The sequence below is a fragment of the Lissotriton vulgaris genome, chromosome 6 (genome assembly GCF_964263255.1).
Source record: "Lissotriton vulgaris chromosome 6, aLisVul1.2, whole genome shotgun sequence".
Taxonomy (NCBI): domain Eukaryota; kingdom Metazoa; phylum Chordata; class Amphibia; order Caudata; family Salamandridae; genus Lissotriton; species Lissotriton vulgaris.
Window position 1 is genome coordinate 1054560956 of NC_141694.1, and position 22716 is coordinate 1054583671.

The window sequence follows — 22716 nt, forward strand, 5'->3', positions numbered from 1 at the left end:
TGAGCCTGGACGAACCACTTTGCTGTTGATATTGATGTGCCACATTGGGCTTCTCCTTATTACCCTTTGTCAAGACACTATCAGGAGGATCAGTCGGTAATTCCCGGGTAAGACTAGTCACAAGTGCGAGAGGCAAATTTGATGTTAATATAGAACTTTGTAACAATAATCCCCCCCTGGCCATTCTGGGCTTGAACTTGGCCCAGAGTCACCTTGTTAGGCTTTAAGCAGTCCATGGTAGCTGATGTTACTTTTTCAATTTTTGACAACCGCAGCTCTATCAATGAGAGTCCCTTTTCAAGTGGTTGAAGTGATGACTGTAGGAGAACGCTCAGTTTCAGCATGAGCAAATCCTCTGTTGTAGGTGTTATGATGGATGGGTTTGCCCCTCTTGGGATGGTTACAATTTGAGGTGGAGGTGGCCTAATATCCAAAACCTTTAGAGCTACTGGAGCCTGGGCCAGAATAGCAGAGTCACTGTTATCGATGCGCTTTGCAAGCTTGGGCTTCCTACCACATGAAGCTGCGCCACCTCGCTTCCTTTTGGGTATAGCCCCTTCTTTTCTCCCACGTAGCTGCCGGATATTAGGCCCTTCTGATCCACAGACTACCAAATTACTTTCGGGGGTTGTTAATGGGGTAGTCTCCAGTGCTGGTAGTGGCTGGGTCTCACCAATTGGAGGTTGTATTCCCAAATCCTGACTAGTATCCGCGCTTGGTGTAGTCACAAAACCTCCAGTGGCAGAGATTCGGAGTGTATGCTCTGGCGTGCGAGCATTCACAAGGTGTCCCAGCGAGGATCTTTTTGCGATGGCAATGTCTTGAGAAAGCCGATGCTCCATCAACGTTATTTCATGATCCAGTACTGAGTTTGCTCTAATGATAAACTGATCCAGCGTCCCTGCTACATAACCACCCGATGTCAATTTCTTACTTCTACTTTCGCGCCCATCCATTTCCTTGGTACAAATTTATTTTATACAACAAGTACTTACAAGGTGCCGGATGAGCTTTGTTGTAGGAGAGGCTAGATGTTAGAGGGGTGGCCCGGTCCGGTCTCCTCCGGGCAACAACGGGCTTAAACGGGTCCGCCCTTGGCCCGGGCTTCGCCCGGCGCACGCCCGTGCGCGTTCCGTGACGCGGTAGGCGTAGATAATTAAATACAGGCAGGTAAAGGGGCAGGAAGAGGCACACAGCTGCAGGCTCTCACGACACCCAAAGCACCAGAGTCCAGGGAGACCGCTCCGAGCGGCTCCCGCAGAGCGGGGGCCGCGAGTAGTTTATCTGCGCGGCAGGTGAAGGGGCGGGAAGATGGCACACAGCTGCAGGCTCTCACGGGCTGCTGGTCCTCGCAGTCCCGTCACGAAAAAGAAAACCCAAAGCACCAAAGTCCAGGGAGACTGCTGCAAGTGGCTCCCGCGGAGCGGGGGCCGCGAGCAGTTTATCTGCAGCAGGTGAAGGGGCAGGAAGAGGCACACAGCTGCAGGCTCTAGCGGGCTGCTGGTCCTCGCAGTCCCATCATGAAAAAGAACACCGAAAGCACCAAAGTCCAGGGAGACTGCTGCGAGCGGCATCTAAAAATAACTGGTCTCCATAGCCTTATTACAGCGATGGTATAGCTCTTTAAGGAGGTCCTGTGACAGTGCTACATACAATTCAATGGGAGAGGTGCGTTGGGGTTTTAATCTTTAAGGACCCTTCCCAGTGCATTACGAAGACACTCTTTGGATCATAGGAGGTTCGAGAGCCACCCCAACAGCGAATACCTTACTACCAGAGTCCCCTATCCCAGGGAAGCCGGGTGCATAGGGCTGAAGTGGTCTTGGAAACCACAGTCGATCTCAATGGATGACTTCAAGGAAATGCCACTGCGGGAAAGAAGAAAAGTGTCAGTCATAATCCAAAGGTGGATTTGTGTTGAAGAGTACCTGAAAGCAGAGTGTGCAGGGTCTGGGTCACTCAGGAGTGACCAGGGGCTGGGTGGACGAATGACCACCGATGTCGGGTGCTTCGGGTGTGATAATGGAGGCCTTGAATCTACAGCTGCAGGGACCAGGACACATTGAGGACGACCTGGAGCCAGATACGAGCTGTCCCACGAAGGATGTTGAGTGCTGAGGAGTCAGTGTCCAACAAGCCTTGGCAGCGGCAACCCACGAAGAAGGTGTTTTTCGTTGGTTCTAAGACGATGCCCCCTGGGCTGATACATTAACTGTGTGTTCTTACCGAGGAGCCCGAGCACCTTGGCCGATGCCCAGGGGAGCTGTCCTATGAAGCTATAGAGGAGTTTGGCCCTGGTTCACCACTGCGGCTGGCACTTAGCCTGCCAGACATCGGACATTGTTTTCCTCGACTCCCTGTTGTGTTTCCTTCCCTCTACCTTTCATTCCCCATAAGAACTATGTCTTTGCTATGCAACTCGCTCATAACTCTTATTATTGTGTAATCTCATGTGTTTCTCCTATTGTCGATACTTGCTCCTGTTATTGAAGTTCTTATGTAACAGTAACTTTCTGATCCTCATGTAAAGCGCTCTGATACCTCCGAACTAGCCAGCGATATATACAACTTTGCAAATAAATAAATAGGGACAAAGAAGGTTTTGGTCTGGCCCAGCAAGGACCAGTGGACTCACCACAGCAAGGGTAGTCAGGGCAGGCCTGGAGCAACCAGGGGAGCCCAAGAAAAGCACTGTTGTCCCTCAAATGGACCCACAGGCCGAAGACACAGGAGCCGCAAGGGGATCTCTAGCAGTTTCACAAAGTAACAGCTTGTAGGGCACAGAGTGTGAGGAGGCCAAAGTCCTTTGTACGAAATGCGCGCAGAGGTGGGGTCTATCGATAGCCCAATGTACTTAGTTGGGGAACACCAACAAGCATATGCACTTACAAAAGTACACAGTGCACTTGGGTTCGGTTTATGTGGTCCTCACAAGGATACTGGCCTCAGACTTGGGGAGAGGGAAGCTCGACCTCAAGAAACTTAGGAACCCACCTCCTGTGTTGCTGGAGTCTTCAGAGTCTGCAGGAGTTCAGGATCAGCAGACCGGTCAATTGCGTTACAGTGTCTGCGAATGCAGGGGTGTGACTCCTTCACCCCAAGAAAGATAGCTTCAGTTGTCCTTGATGCTCCACAGGTCCTGCACAAAGCCTGTATGGTGCACGGGCACAGACAATGCTTTAGAGGGAGATGAAGTCTGGCACAGTCGAAGTCCAGCAAGGTCCAGAGTGTCCAGATGGTCGAAGATCGGTGGCTTCTTGATCAGAATCTTGTCCACATCGAATCTAGGGTCCTATAGCCAGGTAAGCCCTTTTGTACCCACAAGAGAGGGTTGGACATATTCAAGGGACCCACCCAGGGGAGGGTCAGGACAGTGGGGAGGTTACTCCCATCTCCTTTGTCCAGCTTCACGACAGAGCAGGAACCAATGGCTCCCAGGACTGGTTTGAACTGGACTATGCACAGGGACACCAAATGTGCCACTCGTGCAGACTTTGAGGCACTTTGGAAGTGCACCCACCCAGCTCCAATACACCAAATCCTGTCTAGGACGTGGTCACACCTCCCTCTGACAGGATGCCTATTATGGTGCGTTCCCCTGCTTGCGCTTGGCTCAGCAGCAGGAGGGAAAAAATGTGTCTCTGGTTGGCTCAGCAGCAGGAGGGCAAAATGTGTCTCTGAATGGCAGCAACCATTTTGTGCTGTCCGGGTCGAGGAGGCTGTACAGGGAAGATCAGGGACCCCATGAAGGTCACTTCAGAAGGGTTGAATCATACCTCCCACACCGGTTACCAGTGTGGAAGTATGATCCCAAGGTGTTTGATACCAAACAACATGGTTTGTTGCAGCCGTTTTCGAGATAGCATTTTACACGAGCATATAATGCACCTCTACCTATATGTCTGACTGCGTCACCAACAACCCGGGAGAATGGTCTCCGAAGGCTGCAGGGGTGCTCTGCTCATGCAGGGGCACCCTCTCACAAAAAACCCCAGCACTTGCCTTCAGGATTGTTAAGGCCTGCTTGAGGGGTGACTGATAGGTTTTAAGTGTAGTGACCTATAGATATAGTAAACCTATATCTAAAGTAAGTGGTGCATGCACCATCTTACACAGGCTCCAATGACCTGTAGTTTCATTTTGTATGGCCTCTCATGGGTGGTATAATACATGCTTCAGCCCATGGGAGGCCTCTGAGTTGCTAATGCCCTGGGTACCTGTGTACCATATCATAGGGACTGACAAGGGTACCCCAGTATACAGTCTGGAGTTTACCTAAGTACATGGCATAATCTTTTAGGGAGAAAGCAGATAGACTTGGGTTCCGATTAGCAGGATCCCAGTCAGACTAGTCAAAAACAGGGTAACATCAAGAAAAAAGTGGGTGTCCATAAGAAGCAGATCCTACTTTCCTACAGCAATCCATCACAAATTCAGATGGCCAATTCTTTTTGACCTAGAGAATGTCGTAGCCCAATGACAGGTTCTCCCAAAGGAGAACATTAATATATCTTGATACGTCTCCCTCTAATTGGAGTTGCATCTCGTGTAAATGATTTGGGACGCTTACCCTAGTGTTTCCACCTGGATATAGTCACTCCATGCTACTACCACCAGGCAATCCATCAGGATCCAGTGAACTATTTTTACTTCTGCCACGCTGTCGAGGATGGTCAGAGCCCATTCCCAGCTCAAAAGGAGTGTCCTCAAAATCTGTGGCATTCTTTTTTTTTTTTTAAATATTTTTATTTTCATTTTTCCATATGGCAACAAAACAATCATGTCATTACAGATCAACTCACCCCACTTTTCGACCCTCCAAGCCCCCAGCCGTGCCCGCACAAACAGTATTACAGAGATCATCCCATTCCATTCACCTAATCGTGACTGGGTCCGTGGCTGCCACACTTCACGAAGGCACCCCTGGCACCCCCAGACACCTGTTTGAGCCTTCGCCCCGCATGTTGCCTCAGAGACCCCCATCTAGGCCCCGGTATTTCCTCCATTTATCCCACACTCTCCCAAACTTTCTAGGGCAGCCCCTCGCCTTGTATGTCACCCTTTCTGCAGCCATATACAGGTCTAGGCCTCTTCTCCATTCTTCAAGTTTTGGTGGCGTAGCTGTCCCCCAGTATTTTGCTACATCTCTTTTCGCTACCACTAAGGCCAGTACCAGAAAAATCAACAGTGGACGGGCAAGGTCAACATCGTTGGTCATGCCCAGGAGCACCAGTTTTGGATCCACTGGCAAGGGAGTCTCTAGCACTTCCCCCAATTCTCTCAAGACCCCCCCCCCCCAGTATATCTGGATCTGCTGGCATGCCCATATTGTGTGGAAGAAGTCTCCCCCTTCACGGCCACATCTCAGGCAGTTTGTGTCTCCTATCTTACCCATCTTACACAGGCGTTCACTGTCGAAATATGTCCTATGAAGGACATTAAATTGTATAAGTCGTAGCCTAAATTTAATTGCTACCTCCCGTGGGTGCATGAGTACAGTGTTCCAGTCTACTTCGTCCATTTCGCCCACTTCCGTCTCCCATTTACGCCTAAGGGTCTCTAGGTCATCTGGCATGTTGTTCATAATGGTCCTATATGTAAGTGACACAGGTCTTTCAGGTATATATTCTTTCAAGAGGCGGCCCTCTAGAGGGGCGTATTCCGGGAGTGCATCCATCTGGATCCCCTCTGCCCTCCACGCATGTCGCAACTGCATATATTTAAAGTATTGCATGGGGAGTAGGCCAAATTCCGCCTTCAGGGCTGCGAACAACTTCAGATTCCCTTTCGCAATTACGTCACCTATCGTCGAGATCCCTATGTCGTCGCACCCCTGGAATCCTTTCAATTTAAGCAGTTCCGGCAGCCACGGGCAATGCCACAGGAGCGTTTGCCTGGTGTGCCTTTTTTCCCAGCCTAGGCACCTGGTAGCCCTGTGCCAGATCACCAAGGTGATCCTAGTGGCCGGCATCAGTTTCCCCCTCCCCTTGCCGCCGTATAGGTAGTAGTTGTAGGAGCAGGTACCCATAGCGTATCTCTCTAGGGCGTACGTGGGGTGCGCTGCCGGGGCATGAAACCATTCATTGACGACTATTAAGTGTTCGGCCCAATAGTAGGCTTCAACGCTGGGAAGAGAGATCCCCCGCTATACTGGTGTCTCTGAAGGGTCGATAGCGCTACTCTCGGCTTCTTACCCAACCAGAGAAATGCGTGGAGTTCTGAGTTTATGTCACGGAACACCTTGCGGGGAAGAGGATAATACTCGTTCTGGAACGCGTATAGGAGTTTGGGCAGCGTCATCATCTTGAACATGGCCGCTCAGCCCAAAAGCTTGAGGGGTAGGAGACGCCACCTAGCCGCATCCTCAACAAAATTTCGTATGATCCGCCCGACATTCCTATCATAGGAGACGGTCCGATCCATTGTCATTAATACTCCCAAGGATGTAAAACCCTCTACCATCGTCTGTAACCGTACCGGGAGGTCCGACCACTGCTCTTGGCCCCTAGGATCATACAGGACTGACTTATGCCAATTGATCCTATACCCTGCGCGTGCTCCGTATCGTTCCAACTTCGAAAAGAGCAACAATATCGTTGTGTCTGGGCACGTTATATAAAGTAGGACATCGTCCGCGTAGAGGGATATTTTTTCCTCTACAGCATCCTGGGGCCCTAACTGTAAACCCCTGATGTCTGGATGCTGTCAGACCGTCGCCGCCAATACCTCAATTGTCAACTTGAAAAGCAGGGGAGACAGAGGGCATCCCTGCCTCGTACCCCGGCGCACCGGAAAGTCCACCGATGTGACCCCATTCACCCTGACCTTCGCTCTCGGGTCCCTATAAAGTAGCTTCACCCACTGCCGATAGATTGGACCGAAGCCCATCCGCGCCAGGACCCCTTCCAAGAAGGGCCAGTGGACCGCATCAAAAGCTTTTTCAGCGTCTAGCGAGAGGAACCAGTGTGGGTTCCGCCTTCCACTCACCTCCTGTAGCCAATTGTGAGAACGCCTCAGATTAAATCTTGTTGCCCTGCCTGGGAGAAAACCTGTCTGATCCAAGTGGACCAAGTCCGCTATGACCCTCCTCATTCTATGTGCAAGTATCGTCGCCAGTAACTTCACCTCTATATTGAGAAGAGAAATGGGACGGTAGGAGTAGTCCTCCGGCGGTTTGCCTTCCTTGAAAATCGGTATTATCGTGGCAATGCGGAGATCCGGGGGAAGCACCCCCTCCTGGCGAGCCCCTTCGAAAAGACCCAACAAATGGCGAGCCAGAAGGTCCGCTGTTTTTTTAAAGAACTCAGCCGGTAACCCATTCGGGCCTGGGGCCTTCCCTGCACGCAATCGAGCCAGGGCCTTTTTCACCTCTTCTAGCGTAATCGGTGCCTCCAGATCTTGATGATCTGTGTCCGCCAGCTACGGTAGGTCTAGGTGCTCCATATACTGCAGTGCATCCTCCTGGGTGCCCAGGTCCCGCGCTTCATAGAATTTTCGGTAATGCACTGCAAACACCTCAGCGATCAGCACATCCGAGTCCGTCAGGGTCCCATGAGCGTCTTGCACCCGGTAAATCCATCTGGCATCCCTTTCCTTCCTGCTCAACCAAGCCAACAATTTACCCGATTTGTCTCCTACGTCATAGAGGCGGTGTAGCGTTGCCATCGCCTGCGATTTTGCCTCCCCTGTTACTAGGTCTCTATACTGTCTTTGAGTGTCTGTCAGTTGGCGGAGAGTCCCTGGGGCTCTAGACTCCAGATATTCCCTTTCTAACTGCAGTATTCTGGATTCCAACGTCCCTAGTTCCCTCTGCACCTCCCGTCTCGTCTCAGCCAGCCTATTCTGAGCCCTATCTCTCATGACTGCCTTAAAAGCCTCCCATAGGACCACCTTGGATGAGACCGAGCCCTCATTTTCTGCCAGACAGACCTTCACATCCGCCCTACTGCTCTTCAACACCCTCTGGTTCTGCAGGTCCCAGGCCGACAACCTCCAGGTCCCCTGACTCCGAATACCACCCCCTATCCTGATCACGAGCGGAGAGTGGTCTGATATTCCCCTCGCTTTGTACTCGGCTGAATCCGTCTTTGCTAACGTATGCCTGGCTAAGAAAATATAGTCTAACCTAGAGTAAACCTGATGTGCCCCTGAGAAGAAAGAATACGCCCTGTCTTCCGGGTGGAGCCACCGCCACACTTCTAGCAGGCCAACAGCAGTCCTCATGGTAGAGAGAGTGTTTGGGTTCTGGTCTCTAACCCTGTCCCCTGTTCTGTCTAGGGTCGGGGTCATCACATCATTAAAATCCCCCCCCAACACCTGTATAGTTTCGGAGGTGTGGAGTAACACCTCTGCAACCCCTTTCAGTGTGGCTGCCTGGAGCTTAGGCGGTGCGTATGCCGACACTAACGTGTAGTCTTTCCTCCTCCAAGTGCCCCGTACCCCTACATATGTCCCCAGTGGATCTGCCCAGGTCCATGCTATCCGGTACGGCAGAGTCTTTCTTATCAGTATGGCCACCCCTCGTGAGCCCTTGGAGAACCCTCCATGTGCTAATACTTTGTAGTGCCCCCTCGCTAGGAAACCACACCTGCCCCCCATGAGATGTGTTTCCTGTAGCAACACAATGTCCGGACCAGCCCTTTTGCGATATGCATTCACCAGGCCTCGTTTGATCCTACTTCCCAGCCCGTTTACATTCCATGTTAGAATCGAGAGCCCCTCCGAGTCCTGTCCCTGGTTAACGTGACTATCCTGCATCCCACCACTCTCTGCTATTGGTGATGTACCGGCCTGCTGCCAGTGGAGTGTCTCGTAGTACGGCATGTGTGACCTGTCTGACATGATCCCATCCCTCTCCCTCCCCCATCTCCTCAACCCCCGCCTGCCCTCCTCCCCAAACAAACCCCCAACTCCCCAACACTGTAAACGTACAGAACTCCCCCCCTCACCCCCCCACCCCCCCCCCCACTTCCGTCCCATCTTCCACAGAAACAGGACCGCCGGTGGAGAAGGTCTGTCGCCCTCCCGCAACAGGAAAGCCCCCCCCTCTTAAACCCACCACTGCGATCAATTCAGCGGGCATGTAACACAGTCCCACCCGATCAACCTGGAAGATCAAGAGAGCATAGCATACCCATACAAGAAAAACAATAAAAACAATATATACAGGGGATGTATCAACTTGCGTGCTCCTTCAGCGATGAGCTGCAATCTCTGCCACCTGAGTAGTCCCCGTTCAAGAGTGAGAGTCCTGAGTTTCAGTTTGTGGATTGTCCGTTCGTCCAGACGCGTCGTGCTCCATCTCGCGGATCGCCTCCACCAAGGGATGCACGGAATGGAGTTCCTCCCCTTCCACTCCGGAGGAGGGACCCCCAGTGTCTTCCTCACCCTCCGAGCGGGCAGCCCTTTTCAGTCAGCTGAACATCCTGACCGTTCTGTCGCCTCTCCCTGGTGAAGCCGAGTTTCTCCTCCGTCGCTCCGCCGAGCTGCGTCCTGGGTATGGCGTCGTCTGTATCCGTCTCTTGTTCCTCTGCTTCTTTGATCGTTGAAACTTTGGCAGACCCCACTGGAGTCCACTATCCGCTAACCTGCCCGAGGTCCGAGCACCTTCGGCCACCGGTCTGCGGAAAGAGGGGCGTTCCTGCAGCCAGTGCCATGCATCCTCCGAATGTGTGAAAAAGTGGATACTGTCCTCATATATCACCTTCAGTTTTGCCGGGAATACAAGCATGTATGTGATATTACGTTCTCTCAGTTTCGCTTTGACCGCATCAAAGGAGCGCCTCTGCCTTTGCACCTCCTGGCTTTAGTCCGGGAATAGCATGATGTTTGTATTTTCAAGTCGGATCTCTCCCATTTTTCTGGCCTCACGCAGTATCAGGTCGCGGTCGTGCAATGACAGGCCTTGGCCTTGCGCCCTCAGGTGGCTTTACCAACAGCGCTCTGTGCGCACGTTCGATTATAAAACAGTTCGAGAACCGTGTCTTCGGGAAAGTTGTCATCAGCCACGAGTGTAGGTAGGCCACCATGTCCGTCCCTTCGATGCCTTCTCTAAAGTCCACAAAACGCAGGTTGTTGCTCCTATTTTCTGCGTCATCTACTTTCCATAGTAACTGGCGATGGGAGGCCTGGAGTTCCGCCATACCTTCCGAAGGGTAGTAATCGAATCCTCCGCTTCTCCGAGCCTAGTCTCCGCCGTCGTCACCCTCTCTGTGAGGTTTCGGAAGTCCTGTCGCAATAATGTCACCTCCGAGCCCACTTCACCGATCTTCACCTCGAGGGCCACCCGTGACTCCTGGATGTCTGACCTCGACGCTTGGATGGCCCCCATCAGTAGCTCAGTGTCCGAGTGCACGCCAGAGGCCAAAGACACAGCCTCCGCCTGCGGCCTGGTCGTGGCATAGTCATCCATGGTGCCCTGCCTGGGGGTCTTAGCCGCCATATCTCTTTTCCCCATATCTGGCTCCTTCGTGCAATCCCCCCCCTGTAGGGCTCTCTCACGCACCCTCTGCTGTCTCCCCCTGTCCTGGCAATATGGGCTCAGGGGGGATCAACCGTCTCTCCTGCCCTGGCAACGCCACTCGGCGCAGTCTCTACTGCAGTGTTGGAATCCCTTCAGATGCACAGGCCTCCACCTCCTGATGCATTATGCCCTCCCGGGTCCACAGGACCCACCTGGCTTGACCCCCACGACTCAGATGCTGGTGAACCGCAAGGCCAAGTCTCGTGCAGCTGGCCCGACAGCCCGATTCCTCCTGTGGCGATCCCTTGCCCGTGGTATGGCCTCACAGTGACCCTCGGCCCCCGCAGCACATCGACCACGTCAGGCCCCGTACCAGCCCCTTATATCAATTGGGCCTCCGTCCTATAGCAGGCTGCACTGGGCGTCAGGGCTCTGGTCTGCGGCTCCAGCCCCCGCCCGCTTTCAGGCGCGGTAGCCCTTCCCCCTCCGTGGCCTACCGCAGTTCCAGGGGCCTCGCTGTCGTGTCCGGCCTTGGATCGGGCTCTTATGGCCTCCACTTTCGGTGATGGCGACACCCCCAGTCCCCCCCAGGCGCCGGCGGGCCAGGGAACGGCCGGGCATGGGGATTTCACTGCGGGCTCCCGTCCCCGATGCTCACCCTGCTGGTCACAGACCCAGGCCTCACCGCCCTCGGCCGCCCTTCCTCTCGGCGCCTCCGGAGGGCCCCGCTGTCCGCCTCCGTTGTCCGTCTTGCCGCGGGTGGTGGCGCTGGTCCCCGCATGCGTGGCGGATCCTGCACAGAACCTCGCCTCCTGTCGGGCCCCGGTTCCGTTTAAGCCTATGCTGCTGCTCGCGGCCGGGCTTCCAGCCGCTCCTGCCGACTCCCGCCTCACCTCGTATTCACAGGAGCCGTGGCGGTCACGCCGATGTCTCTCTCCGCTCGCTCTGCCTTCTCGGCCATGGCCCCTGTTTTCTCGGGGCTCCGGTCTATCGTGCCAGCTGCCTCACGGATCCGTTGTGCCTTCACCAACGCGGCTCACCTCCGCAGTTTAGGGGGAAGCCGCCATCTTGGAGCTCCGGTCCGGGCTCACTCCGGTCCCCTCGCTGAGTTCTCCGTCCACAGTGGCGCAGGTCAGCAATCCTGAACGCCAATATGTGCCAGGTCACTCCCGATCCCGCATGTTAACAGATCGGGGCTGCAGGACAGGTGTAGATAGTCGGATCATGGGCAGCTCATCAGGAGCTACCACGGAGCACGTCTCAACCGGCCATGTTGTTGGCCACGCCCCTCCTATCTGTGGCATTCTTGACCATAAGTCCTGCTACCTTCTTCTTCTTGAAGTTAGGCTTGCCTGTTTATGCTTGTCTTCTTTTAAAAAAAATATGTATGCAGATCAGCGCTGTGAGTCCTTTTTCAGTTTCATGTAATTTTTTGATCTGCACTCTGACCGTCCACCTCTCTCAGAGCGGTTTTCCGATGTATCCTGAAAGGAAGGAAATGAAAGCGTATAAGTATTCTGATACCTGTCAGGGTCTTTAATATTATTGTGGTTACGCGGCTTGTAGTGTTTTTCGGTAGCCTCCTGTTGAGGAGATCCATCCGTGACTTAGGGGCTGATTAAGATGGGGGTCGGGTGGACTGCCGCTCGTTATTGTGGTGGTCGGGAGACCGCTCGACAAGCAGGCAGCAGTCCCACTCTGCATTATGATGCGACCTCTGTGCTGGCTGTTGGAAAGTTCTCCTTATCACAATGGTTTGTGCTGCGGCCAAGACAAACGGCCGCAGCACAAGCCGCTGAGATAAGGAGCACATCCTGCACAATCATGGACCGTGTGCCATGCACCATATTGTGCATGGCACAAAGTGCATGGAGGTGTATGGGTGTACCGCATGTGCCTCCAGAACTACTTTACAGTGTCCCACAACAGACGGGGCCCCTGTTTGGGACCCCCAAATTCTGTTTCCGACAGCCTTTGCTTGGTGGTCGTCCCAACATGAAATGGGTGTCGGAAAGGGATAATGTAATCCAGATGGTGGTGCCTGCCTCTGCACCACCGCTGCTCAGGAATACAATTACAACTGCCGATCCTCTGGGATCACTGATCCTGGCGGAGGCAGCGGTCTTCCCCCCAACCGCTCTGGGTCCGACTGCTGGTATTGTAATCCGGCGGTCAGACCAAAGGGCTGTCCGACCGCCATTGACGGCCTGTCGATGAGCAGTCCAACCGCCATTGTAATCAAGGCATCATGCTTTTCTTTATGTTTCTTATGATCTCACTTCTTCGTAGAAGAGTCAGGTGCTTTTCTTTTCAGAATTACTCGTTATTTGAGGTTTACTTGATCTGGCTCTCAAATTATCTTACCCTTTGTTGCGTTCATTTTTTAAATAATTTTTGTTAATTCACGCTCCTGTTGTTACCATATCCCGTAGATGCTGGCATATAGCGAACGCTGCTGCTTCCCTTTAACATTACTTAACATAATGGTGGAGACTGCAGCAAAATTGCCCATCAGCTTTATCCCCAAATCCAGGGCAGGGGCTGCTCCGTACTCATTTTGAATCTGTTTAAGCACTTCTGGCAAAACAGCTACTGAGGGTGTACCAGGAGTTCTGGTATGCACTGCAACAAAGACTGTACCCCTTTTGGTGCAGTCCTCCACCGGGGGAGCCACCCCCATTGGTAAGCAAATTGTAAGAATTCTCTGTTTTTCCAGAGGTCCGGTATGGGGAAACACTGCTTCAAGCTGTTTTGTTTTTTGTGCAATCCAGAACAGAATTTCCTCTCATCTGGTGGGAATCTTACCCATAATAGCATTGATATTCTATAGACTAGTACATGGTGTAGCCAATTGTGGTTCTGCTGCTTGAGCAGCCTTCACAGGATTTATTGTCATTGTTTGCATGAAAAATTGTGTTAAACATCATTGGGCCTGATTACGATGGCGGTTGAACGAGTGTCCGAGCACCATCACTTCAGGAATGGAACCACCCGACATGTAGTCAGCGGTTCCTCTCACCAAATTATGATGCAACCACCGTGTAGGCGAACGTGAACATTTATTTTTCTATTGCGGTTTGTGCTGCAGCCCGGAAAAGGACTGCAGCACAAGCCTCAATGGAAAAAGGCATTTTGCAAACATCCATGCAACGTGTGCCAGTCACCATGTGGTGCCTGGTACACAGTGCATGGATGTTTGGGGGGCACCACATGTGCCCCTTTACCCCATAGTGGAGGCCTACGGGCACAAGAGCCCTGCTAGGGGCCTTGAAAGCCCCTTTCCGTCTGTCTTTACCTGGCGGTCAGACATCCATGTAAAGAAAGAGGGAAAGGGACATTGTAATCCCTATGGAGGCACCGCCCCACTGTAGGGACTGCTGTCTGACCGACGTCCCGAAGGGCTCCTCGAGCCTGTCGGAAGCATCGGTTGCTCCCTCCGACCACTGGGTTCCAACTAACCACATCTTAATGCTGCAGTCGGACCACTATCCTGGCTGTCGGGTGGACCGCTACCAACGGCCTGATGGTGGGGGTCTGCCCGACATCTTAATCGGGCCCTGTATGTCTTGACCAGATCGGTGTACAATATAGGCAGTTCTGGAGTATCCAGTCTATCTATATCTGGATATGGTGTGTAACCTGCTCAGTCTAAACATGTTACTCACTCATTACTAAGGGGATCTAGTTTAACATTGGTATATGTATGTGGTAATGCACCTTCAAACCAATGTTGATGTTTTTGGTATGATATTGGTACTTCTAGTGCTTCATAAGCTGTGTAGTTATTAGGTACTGTGTCTTCAGTGTATGTGTGAAACAGTATTGTAATTGCATATACTACTGGGAATGTAACCCATGAATAGAATACCTCTGTCCTGAATGCTTTGTGGGCCTCCACCACGAAGGTAACGTTTCGACCCATCTGGGGCATTCGACTTTGTAACATTTGTGTAACCGCATGTCTGCAGTTACCTGGTATTTTTATAGGTTTATCCTCAGTTTCAGACATTTTTGGCTATGTAGAATCAGAGAGGGTACTCCTATGGGGAAATTCTTTGAAAGGTTCAAGATTGAATAACCTACAGCCAATGCATAGCTATCCTACTTAGCTGAGGAGGATTTTTCCCTAACACCAAAGATGTCTCCTCTTAAGAGGTGAGTAGAGGTTTTTAAGTATACAAAAGAAAACTACCCCGGCAATCTATTACATCAGAGTCAAAACTGTAACTTTGGCAGCGCCATGTCGTACAGCGTGTATCTCCCTCAGTAAAACTGTGCATTTATTGGACAACATAAACATCAGGATTGTGCCAGACTGATTCCATGCACACCCTCGGGATATGTTGGCCTATGTCCCTTCTGGCCACAGTGCACCATCTGTACCCCTAACCTAACAGAGCAACAAATGTGCGTGCAACCTCAGAACATTACAACTCTGATTCCTCAAGGAAACCGTGGTAACAGATCTAGAACCTTTTCATTTGGACTCTCATGCATACCCAAAGAAGTACACAAGAAATACTTAGCAAGGCTTTTCAATACTTATTGTAGAGTTGTGATTCTTGCATAAAATTCATGAGCTGTGATACGTGTGCTGCAATAATCAGTAGAACTAAACAGATTAGCGTAATTAGCATTACAAGAACAGAAAAAAAGATTAACATTTCCACCATTGCACTAAGACAGTGAATATCTGAAGCCTAAAAGTACTGTGTATAGTTGTACTCCTACCTAGCGCTTCCTAACTTAGTATTGCCTAGGGTGGGTGATTAGCAAAATCCTTGCCAGGGTGGACTAACTTCCTGTTACCAAGTGTCATCAGGTTGTCGGTCCTAGTGTAGAGCTGGACATCCCCCGTGTTGGTACGCAGAAATCAGATGAGCTAGAATTCCGACATATGGAACCCATAGTGTCAGCTGAGTGCTCCTATGCCTAAACAAGGAAGTGGTTGTATATTTATAACAATAGAACTCTTGTGGCCATGTCGCAACCCTGTCAGGCTGTAATTGTTTATTCTAGTTCCATAGGGTTGTCGCTTTTTAGACTGTAACATAAATAATAATTGTGCAGTGAAGTTTATCCCTTGTACTAAATGTTCAAGGTATTGTGATAGAGTGCCTACGAAGAGGAAGTGGAAATATACACAATGTGGATTGAGAGAATGTTATCCTGCATGGTCATGCACACAAATGTATTTCAAAATTTACTGTGTGAAAAAGAGAAGACAACATAAGAAACATGAGAGTGTAAAATGTCAGCGTTTCTAACTATGCCTATCCTGACCATGTGACACCAGATGATCACTTTTACGTCATATTACCATTACCTTCAAGATTTTTATTGGCTAAATGTGGTCCATCATATTTTCCTCGCAGCACTCCGTGTCGTCTGCTGGGCCATCCATTGCCCTAGATTAATCTTCTTACAGCACAAACTCAGCAGTCAGCACCATGAATGCCCCCCAGATCCAGACTGGGTCCACTTCTGATCATCGCTTGCTTCAGTAAATCCTATGTCAATGGTTTATCCTTTGTGGTACATACAGCGGGCCTTAACAACTCTCTCCCAGTTTCTAAAGAAACTTTCACTGCATCTGGACTTCTAGAAAGTTTTGAGAAGGTGGCTGTTTCCAAGCAGCAGACCCTACCATCTATGCAAGTTCCTCAACACAGGTTCATGCAGGAAACTGACTCCAAACGTGTATCTTCGGCAAACCAGAGATGATGTGTGTCACAAAGTATTGCTCTAGCTTCCTTTCAACTGTCTGCCCCACTAGGCCACAATAATGGAACTTTTGTCCAAACTTCACGCAAAGCACTAAACATTTCCCACGCATGCCACACTATAACATACTCTTAACCACACACTGGGTAATCTCTTCCCCGACTGATCTTGGCAGTAGTTTGGAGTACACCATTTGTATGAAACTCTACACATGTGCTACAGTGCAATATATCCAGGCCACTGGAGTTATAAGATTCTGTGACTATGGCGTTTTCCGCATTATTTGATGCATTTGTCACATAACCCATCAACTGTTGCATAAACTGTAGATTTTTACATTTGTTTTTAGGTTAAACGGATCAAAGTTACCAAAATCACAGCAACCTGTGTTGCCGCTCAGTGGAAGTCCCTTTCAGTTGTTTATTTCGTATTCAGATGCTAAACTAGTACTAATAAGGTGGCCCAGACATTGTTAACATGTGAAAAAATTGTAAAAAGTTATACAATCACAAAATGTGCCGCTTTAGGTTGCATAATTTGTATTTTTTTGCCACTTTAATAATTCCACATAATTGCTGGAAGGAATGCAGAACAAATCCAAACATTCACCCTCAGTCAAGAGATCTGGGTTAAATCCATCATTATTTTGCTCACCATGCCACCCCAGTTTAGACCTGGCCAATGGCAAATCAGTCTTGACCATGTGCCTCATGGAAACAGTCCAGCCCGAACTGTCAAGCCAGGTCCTCCCTGGACCGGAAACAAGCATCGTAGGACCGGTTTCAGGGTTTCACCCCTCTTCAGCCAGGATAGCTTGATTCCAGTGGCACAGTGAGCCCAGGACCCACGTCTGGGCATACCTGGCACACTTAGGGCGAGAAAGCAAAAGACACATAATTGATGGATGGAATGCAGAACAAATCAAAACATTCCCCCCCATTCAAGTAAGCTGGGTTAAATCCATCATTCTTTTGCTCACCATGCCACCCAGTTTAGACCTGGCCATATGCAAATCAATCTTGACCCTGTGCCTCATGGGAACAGTCCAGCTCGAACTGCCAAGCCAGGTCCTCCCTGGACCGGAAACAAGCCTCCTAGCACCGGTTTCGAGGTTTCACCCCTCTCCAGCCAGGATAGCTTGATTTGAGTAGCACAGTTGAGCCAAGGACCCACCTCTGGGCATACCTGGTGCACTTAGGGCGAGAAAGCAAAAGGCACATAATTGATGGACGGAATGCAGAACAATTCAAAACATTCACCCCCAGTCAAGAGATCTGGGTTAAATCCATCATTCTTTTGCTCACCATGCCACCCCAGTTTAGACCTGGTCATATGCAAATCAGTCTTGACCCTGTGCCTCATGGGAACAGTCCAGCCTGACCTGCCAAGCCAGGTCCTCCCTGGACCAGAAACAAGCATCCTAGAACCTGTTTCGGGGTTTCACCCCTCTTCAGTCAGGATAGCCTGGGACGGGTATGCCCAGACGTGGGTCCCGTGCTCTCCATGCCACTAGAGTCAAGCTATCCTGGCTGATGAGGGCTGAAAGCTGGGCTGTTCCTATTGGGCGCAGGGTCAAGACTCATTTGCATATGGCTGGATCCAAACTGGAATGGCATGGTGAGCACAAAAACGATGGATTTAGGCCCAGGTCTCACAACTGGGGTGAATGTAGGAAAATGTTCTGCATTCTGTCCATCAATTGTTCTTTTTGCATTTGTCACACCGAGTGGGACGGGTATGCCCAGACGTGGGTCTCGTGCTCTCTATGCCACTGGAGTCAAGCTATCCTGGCTGCTGAGGGCTGAAAGCCCAAAACCGGTCCTAAGATGCTTGTTTCCAGTCCAGGGAGAACCTGGCCTGGCAGTTCGGGCTGGACTGTTCCCATTGGGCGCAGGGTCAAGCAAAAAAACAATAGATTTAGGCACAGATCTCTGTACTGGGGTGAATGTATGACATTATTCTGCATTCTGTCCATCAATTGTTCTTTTTGCACTTTAAGAATTCCAGTGTCCCTGAATACAGTGCAATACAATACAATAAGGCCTAACCCAAGATAGCTCTTAGTGCACACACCAGATTGTGTACTCAGTGCAAAGGGCTGGCTACATCACCTGCAAGTAACATGCTCGGTCCTTGTGAGCTTATCCCTTACATTTTTGCTACAAAGAGTTTTAATTTAGGCTTATCAACTGTACATTTTGTCACATGTAGTCTTGGGGAGACGATTTTACCCGTAAAAAACGGAATTCTAGGTTTTTGTAAACGCCTGGAACTCCCAATACAAATCGTGTTCCACTATAAAAACTCTGTAATAGTCGAAATTATAAGAAGAGCTGCTATTCAAGGTCGTCTTTCATGACCAAGATCTAAGCTCAGGAAGCTACAAGACTTGCACTCTGTGTCTTTTGCTAACTATGGGCCTCATTATGATGGGGATCGAACTTACGTCTAACCGCCATCCCTTCGGAAATGGGACCGCCCGACTACAAGTTGGCGGTCCTGCAAGCCGAATTAGGATGCGACTGCCACCACGGTGGTCCCAATGTCTATATTTTGTATTGCAATGGGTGCTGCAGGCTGCAACACATGCAGCAGTACAAAAAATAGACATTACACATATCCCTGCACTACGTGGCAGGCACCATGCGTTCCCTGCCGCATGGGGCAGGGATATGTAAGGGGTACCATAGGTGCACGCTAGGGACCATGTTGGAGGCCCAGGGGGCAGGGGTGCCCGCTACGGGCCCCCATTGTCCCTTTCTGCCTGCCTTTTCATGGCAGCTTTACTGCCATGAAGGGCCAGCTGAAAGGAACATTGTAAAACCTACAGCAGTGCCTGGCAGGCACCGCCACCATTGTAGGTATTACTTCACCTCCGACGGACCAACAGGCTCCTTCAGCCCGTCGGATCCTTGGAAGTCGGTCTCGCCAACCGCCACCCATCCGCTCGCCATCCTATGTGGTGGGAAGAAAGCAGCATTACAATAGTGGTGGGACTGCCACCGATGGGCTGGCGGTCCCATGGTCATCGTAATGAGGCCCTTAGTTACCGAAGTGTAGTTGTGAGTAGCACTTACCTTGTGAAATATTCCGCTCTGTACAAGTGTGTGTACTCACCTTTGGAATTAGTGCAGCATGTGCTTGCTTCTGTACTTAACTCAGGGACTAGTCCACGATGCCCTGTGCATATTCAGCCACTGCCAGCGTTGTTTATTGTGTCTGGTAGTGAGTTTATGAATCGCCCAGCCAAGCATGTACAGATTCTGCCCTGTGGAAATAGTCTAAATACACATATGTAAGTGTGTGCTCGCATCATGATGCCATTTACCCCGGCATGCACACATGTCCCATAACAAGGATTTTCCACCCTATGATTCCCAAAGATGTTCCTGGAGACCACACCTATCAAGTTGTGATTCTGCGAAGGGACTCTTTTCAAATGGGCATAGCAGTACCTGTCCCTGGCGATGTGCACCAGAAGGAAGGAGATAAGTATTGCACATGTGCCAGTTCTCTATATTTGACAGCTTTTGGAGGCTGGAAATATTGGAAAATCGAGGGGGGCTGACAATGGTCCAAAGGATCCGTGCATACACTCCACAAGGTCAAAATCACAGTGTGCCACTTGTGGTATTATGACCTTTGTTCCTTTGAAGGTCGTGCCATGGCTGGACTGGGAACCCAAAGCAGCCCTGCCAAATTTTGTCAGACCAGCGAGTGAACCTGACCACTATAAAGGGGGTGTTGGGGGGCTCTCCCCTAAGTAAATTTGGGAAAGATTTGTGCATTCTATAACACATTTGTCATTATATATTCCATTGTATTAGCTTTTAAAGCATAGTAAATGACCTCACTGTGCACCTATGTATGACAATCTTTGTTAGGGCTCTTCGATGATTCCCTCACTATCGCCCCCCTCCCACCAACAGTGTCTCTCATCTCTTCATAGCTGCTCGCTCACATGTATTTCATTTGTTTTATACCACCCCTCATACCACTGTAGGGTTTCGTAGCACTTTACATCACACACAGATAAAGAGTCAGTTAATCATACATCACTGTATAGAAAATGTTACATTACGCAAAGGGGACTGTGAGGTGTGGGATTCACATGTCGTACATACTGGTAGGCATTTTGTAAACATGCATTTTTTCTATTTTGCAGAGTTTCACATAGCGCGAACTTGACCCGAACCGAATCGGGTATCAGAGCGCTTTACATAGCACTAGTTACATTACATGAGGACACACATTCATTTTTGTTGGGCACAGGGAGATTAAGCCCCAGATGCATCAAGCACCCATTCTGCGAATTCTAATTTGCGAAAAATACCGAATCGTAAAAAGGAATTCGCAGAATGGGATGCATCAAAAATTGCGATAAAAAAATGCGATTCGCAATCGGCCGCAATCGCTGAATGTGAATTTCCTAAAACCTCTGAAAAATCGCAGAATCTCCTTTCTTCCTACCCGTAATTGCGATTTCGCAATTACCGAAATCGCAAATTGCGATCTCGCAATTGCGAGATCACAAAAATGGGAAGTCGCATTTTGAGCACAATGATGACATCACAACCAGGAAGTAGCCAGTTCCCTCACTCATTCCGAGCACAGAGCTGGAGAGAGGAAGAGGCACAGCAGTGAGCTCCATCAGACACACCCTGCAGCCCCACTACAGGACATACATCAAACTCCAGAATGTCCCAGGATGCAGCAGGAGCCAGTGCAACTGGCAGGAAGCGAAAAATAAAATTTTCAGAACAGGAGCTGGAATTCCTGATCCAGGGAGTCAGCAGGGACCATGATCGCCTCTTTGGGAAGGAATCCAGGAAGGTGCCTGAAGCAGACAAGAGGCGCATTTGGCAGCGCATCAGGGCGAAGGTGAACTCTGTGGGAGTGACCCAGCGCTCAATTGATGAGCTAAAGAAGAGGTGGTATGACCTCAGATGCCGTGCAAAAGAACGCATAGTAGAGAGGCTGGTGGAGCAACATGCCACGGGAGGAGGAGACCCCCCAGTTGCGGCCAACACTCCACTTGAGGACCTTGTGGAGGATACCATAAACACAGCAGCCTGCTTGGGGGTCACTCGGCTGGACACCTCCCGACCCACACAACAATCCCAAGGTAAGAGCCATGCAACTGCGACCCCCTCCCCTAACAATGCCCATACCCCCAGAGCTAGACATTTGATAACCCCAGTAATGCAGGCCATGCACATCAGAAACACCATATTGCACTGTGGGACCTGTAGTGTTACAATAGTTCCCTGATAGCCACACACAGCCAGACCTGTCAAGTGAAACATATCCCTAAAGCCAGTCAGGGATGCAAGCCTGCATGCATGTTGCAACATCCCATGTGCAAGATACATATCATTAATCATGCACCCATTTACATCACAGGTGCTGCAGATCCACCCAGCACAGACAGCGAGGCACTCCAAATTGAGGAGAACCCTGAGGACACCGAGGGAAAGAGCCATCCTGCCCCACGACCTGGACCATCACAACCACCAGCACCAGTACCACCACCTCCCCATGCGGACAGGGCCACCCCTGCAACCACAAGAGGACAGTAACCATCTCGTGTGACACCCATGGCAGTGGTACAGGCCACACCACCACCCAGGAGGCAGACACGGCGCACAGCCACTGTGCGGTCACAGTCCAGCGGCCTGATGAGGCAACAGCGCAACGTGTCAACACGCGCTGGCAGGGGGCAACATGTCCAAGACCCAGGGCTGGGAATAGAACGCCGGATGCTAGCTGTCCACCAAAAGCAGGCACAGCACATGGCAGCCATGCAGCTGCAGCTTTATAAGACTGCGCGCAATGTGAGCCACCTCACAGAAAGCGTGCAGGTGTCGACGGCTGCAGTCAGGGAGAACAGACAAATCATGGTGTCACAGCAGGACATCACCCGCCGCTGCCACCGCCAGCTGCTGACCCGGCTGTCAGCATATACCAGATCAAACCACCTGATCGGTAATGCAACCTCCCAACTTTCACGCCGGTACTTGCGATGCAAATTCAGATGATGCAATGCTGCCAGGATGTTGCTAGGGCGTTGGAACAGGTCACAACCGCTGTCCAGAATCAGCAGGCAGGTGGTCATGGCCATGCAAGGGGGGGTGATGCCAGTGAGGGCACATCCAGTCTGAGCAGCCTGTCCGTGCCGGTGGTAACCGAACGCAGCCGCAGCATCCGGCCCAGTGCAGCATCACGGGCCAATACTGGCGAGGAGGATGTGGAGAGGCGACTCAGTGTGTCCGGCCGGAGGCGCCAGTGATTGCATGTACTCTAGCAGCAGTGCCATTCTGATATGACAAGCACGCCTGCTTCGCTATCATGGGGCTGTATGAGGAAATACAGTTTTCATGTATTGTGAAAAAAAAAGTTAAAGAAATATTTTGTCCAGAAAATAATAAGAATTTATTTCAAACGTAAATCCGACTCATGTCATTATTTCATTTGGCATGCATGTGTGCAGTGTTGTGTGAGGGGTATGGGTGCACTAGAAATAGTTCATT